This window comes from Gastrolobium bilobum, unplaced genomic scaffold (genome assembly GCF_033153095.1).
Source record: "Gastrolobium bilobum isolate Gb01-03AN ecotype WA unplaced genomic scaffold, APGP_CSIRO_Gbil_v1 utg1530, whole genome shotgun sequence".
In the NCBI taxonomy this organism is placed as follows: Eukaryota; Viridiplantae; Streptophyta; class Magnoliopsida; order Fabales; family Fabaceae; genus Gastrolobium; species Gastrolobium bilobum.
This window is the reverse complement of record NW_026898965.1, coordinates 1-4911: the sequence shown is the minus strand read 5'-3', so window position 1 is coordinate 4911 and position 4911 is coordinate 1.

Genomic DNA, 4911 nt, shown 5'->3' with positions numbered 1-4911 from the left:
CCTCCGAAGTTGAGACACGTGAAACACGTCGTGGATGTTGGCCAGGTTCGGAGGCAAGGCAAGCCGGTAGGCAACAGGTCCTACTCTACCAAGAATTTGGTATGGCCCAATAAACCGCGGGCTCAGCTTCCTAACTCTGAGTGCCCGTCCAACACCGGTGACAGGTGAAAGTCTCACAAACACGTGCTCACCCTCACTGAACTCCAGTGGTCGATGCTTGACATCGTAGTAGCTCTTCTGACGATTCTGCGCCTGCTTCAGCTTTTCCCTGATCATCTGGATCAGCAGGGTGGTATCTTGGACAAAATCCAAGCCAAACGACTCACGATCCCCAACCTCCGACCAGCAGGTAGGTGTACGACACCTTCTACCGTAGAGCGCCTCGTAGGGTGCCATGCCCAGGCTAGCATGGAAACTGTACCAATGGAAGGTACCTATCCCATGCCGAGCCCTGCTCCAACGTGCAAGCCCGCAACATGTCCTCCAAAGTCTGGATAGTCCGCTCAGTCTGTCCATCAGTCTGAGGGTAATAGGCGGTACTCAATCTCAACTGCGTACCAAAAGCTCGCTGCAGCGCCTCCCAGAACCGAGATGTGAACTTCGGGTCCCTATCACTCATGATACTCACGGGCACCCCGTGAAGCCTCACAATCTCGCGAACATACAATCTGGCCAACTGCTCTGTAGTGAAGCTCACCTTCACTGGAAGAAAATGGGCAGACTTCGTCAGTCTGTCCACAATGACCCATATCGAGTCACAGCCAACCTGAGTCTTCGGCAAACCCACAACGAAGTCCATGGAAATGCTCTCCCATTTCCACTCTGGAATCTCAAGAGGCTGAAGTTTACCAGACGGCTTCTGGTGTTCAATCTTCACCTTCTGGAAAACCAAACACTTGGACACAAAGATAGCAACATCTTTCTTCATGCCCGGCCACCAGAAGTTCTTCTTCAAGTCTTGATACATCTTAGTAGCACCAGGGTGGATAGAAAACTGACCTTTATGGCCTTCTGCCATAACCTCTTTTGTCAACGGACCTCGAGGAACCACAATCCTCCGCTGGAACAAAAGCAATCCATCATCATTCCAAGACACACCGTCTTGGTTCTTCACATAATCCAGACACTCTCTCTGAACTTGTGCCTCTTTAATCTTTTCTAACAGCTCGTTGACGACATCTGATGCTTCCAACCCGAGAAGTACGCTCGCACACGGAGCGGTCACTGCCAAGTGGCGGAACTTCTCAACAACATCGAAGTTACCAAGTAGCAAACTGGATGAACTACTGGATTTCCGACTCAAAGCATCGGCTACCACATTGGCCTTGCCAGGATGATACCTAAGCTCAAAGTCGTAGTCCTTTATGAACTCCATCCATCTCCTCTGCCTCATGTTCAACTCCTTCTGGTCGAACAGGTACTTCAAACTCTTGTGGTCACTGAACACCACAAACCTTAAACCAAAAAGATAATGCCTCCAAATCTTGAAAGCAAACACAATCGCAGCCAACTCCAAATCATGAGTCGGGTAGTTCTCCTCATGAGGCTTCAACTGCCTCGAAGCAAAAGCAACAGCTCTACCAGACTGCATCAGCACACAGCCCAGCCCCTTTCCAGAAGCATCACAGTATAGCTCAAACTGCTCCTCAGGATCAGGAAGGATCAACACAGGTGAAGAAGTCAATCTCTCCTTCAACTCCTGGAAGCACGCCTCACACTCGTGAGTCCACACAAATGGAGTCTCCTTTCGGGTAAGGCGAGTTAAAGGGAGAACCATCGTGGAAAAACCCTTGATGAACCTCCGATAGTAACCTGCCAAACCTAAGAAGCTCCTCACCTCCGTAGCTGTCTTGGGCCTCTCCCAATCCAACACGGCCTTAATCTTGTTAGGATCCACTGCAACTCCATCTGCTGAAATCACATGCCCCAGAAACTTGACTGATTTGAGCCAAAACTCACACTTAGAAGGCTTAGCATAAAGCTTTTTCTCCTTTAGCACTTGCAGAACTATCCTCAGATGCTCCGCATGCTCCTCCTCAGTCTTGGAGTAGATCAGAATATCATCAATGAAGACAATCACAAACTGATCCAGATACGGCTGGAAAATCCTGTTCATGTAATCCATGAACACTGCCGGCGCATTTGTGAGTCCAAACGGAATCACCAAATACTCAAAATGGTCGTATCTCGAACGAAACGCGGTCTTCGGGACATCCTCCGGCTTCACCCGAATCTGATGGTATCCGGACCGGAGATCAATCTTGGAATACACACAAGCACCTCTGAGCTGATCCAACAGATCATCAATCCGAGGAAAAGGATACTTGTTCTTGATTGTCACCTTGTTCAACTGCCTGTAGTCGGTGCACAATCGCATTGTCACGTCCTTCTTCTTCACGAAGATGACTGGTGCTCCCCAAGGAGACACACTCGGTCTAATGAAATCTTTCGCTGAAAGATCCTCAATATGCTTCTTCAGCTCAGCCAACTCCGGTGGCGACATCCGATAAGGAGCTAAAGAAATCGGCCCCACACCGGGCAACAAGTCAATGGAGAACTCTATCTCCCGCTGTGGCGGAAACTCAGGAAACACCTCAAGGAACTCCCCCACCACAGGAATGCCAGTGATATCCTCCTGTGTCCCACTCACCAAACCACCCAACATGACATAACCCAATGCCCCTGCTCGCAGCGCTCTCCTGGCCTGCAGCAGTGAAATGTATGGCGAGGAACTAGCTGTGGAATCACACGGAGACATCACCACTCGCTTTGCACAACAATCAATCAAAGCACAGTTTCTAGACAACCAATCCATGCCCAGAATAATCTCAAGGTTGGCCATCGGCAACCCTATCAAATCTACCGAGAACTCACGGCCATCCCACTGAAACACTACATCGCGATGTACAGTGGTAGAATCACAAATCTCTCCGGTGGCGGTAGTCACCCGCAACGGTGGAGAAAGCAAGCACTGGGCAACTCAAGCCCCAAAGCAATCGGGGTAGCAACAAACGAATGAGTAGCCCCGGAATCAAAGATAGCATCCACAAAAGAATCACCAATAGACACAGTACCTTTGACAAGGTTCGGAGCGCGGTCCGACTGCTGCCTATCCAGTGTATACACTCTCCCAACAGAAGGTGGCACTGCAGGTGCCGAAGAAGATGCCATCGGAACCATCTGCAAAGGAATTGCCTGAACAGCTGCAGCTCTCGCCGTCGACGACAGACAATCTCTAGAGAAGTGGCCCTCCTTGCCACACTTGAAGCACAACAACTGCCCCGTAGCACAGCGTCCCACATGCTCCTTCCCACATCCCGAACATCTCGGAGTGGTAGGAGGCCTAGCAGAACTCCCCTGATGTGAAGCAGTTCTCTTGAACTGACCAGACGCCTGCCTAGTCGCTAACTGCTTTCCCTTGCCCTTATCAGTAAACCTCCTGTCCTTCCAAGAAGTAGGAGCAGGAGTGGAACCACCTGGTCCTTTGCTCTCCTCAACCTTGGCCCTCTTGGCCTTGCTTGCCACGCAAACGTCCTCGATGTCCTTACACTGCTGTACCAGTGTACCAAAGTCCCTCGAAGCAGCACCAGCAAGATGCTCAGCAATCACCTCACTAAGTCCCCTACGGAACGTAGCTGCCAGAAATAACGGAGTAGGAGGAACCATCCGGAAGTGTGCAAACTTCACTAGCTCATTAAACTTAGCCAGGTACTCATCAACAGACATCGAGCCCTGTACCAAACGATCAAACTCTCCCTGCTTCCTCTCCTGCTCATCATAGGGAAAGTATCGGCCCAGAAAGCACTCCTCAAAGAATGGCCACGTCATGACACGGCCCTGCCTCTCAAAAGCACGAGAGGTGTGCGTCCACCACTCATGGGCATCGCCCTCCAGCATGTAGGTCGAGAACATCAGCTTCTGTGGGTCTGTACACTGCATAACCCGAAAGATCTTGTCCAGCGACTCTAGCCATCTCGCAGCAGCAATAGGATCCAGAGACCCCTCAATCACAGGTGGCTTATGCTTCCTGAAAGCATTCAGCCGGCGGTCGATCACATCACGATCCTCAGCAATCCCCGCAAGGGGCTCCCCCGTCTCAGTGGCATGAGTAGCACTGCCGATGTGACTATGGCTCTCCTCCTGAACACTAGGTGGAGGCGGTGGCGGTGGTGGCGGTGGTGGTGGAGCATGGCCTACAGCACGACCAGCCCTCATCTCCTCCAACATGACTCTCATCATCGTCATGTTCGCCATCCTGTTTGCCTCGAGGACTTCCTCAGTGGTCCTCCGGTTCGCTTCACGAACCTCAGCTGCGGCTATCCGGTTCGCCTCGCGAACAGCTTCAATCATTGCCGCGTTGGCCACTCTAGCGGCATCCTGATCGGCTAACCTAGCCGCCTGCATCTCAGCCAATGCAGTCAGGATAGGATCAGATTGATCCTCGGAAGTATCTTGTGTTCTCCCGGACCTTACCATGACTCTGCACAAGTTACACAAATTATGAGTTGATCAGGCCCACGCAATGTGATCACATATACATCATCATAATAAAATTCGACGGAGTAAACACAAAGACAGACACAACCAAACAACCTAGCAATTGCAATACATACAGGCTTTTCCCTCGAACCATTGCTCTGATACCATAAATGTAACACCCCGTATATATCCGGTAATGTTATCATAATATCGTATTAAGCTGCGCTTAATTAAAATGCGAAATTACTTTTTCTTTTCAATTATGATGCCATTAACATTACCAATATTGCTTAATAATCAATTAATAAAATATCGCGTGTATGTAATTGCAATAAAACAGCTAACTGAAATACCTCATAACATAGATAATAAAAGTGTGGCTCTAGTCACGGAACTACAACAACGTAGACCGGACCATCTAATAGTTTATAC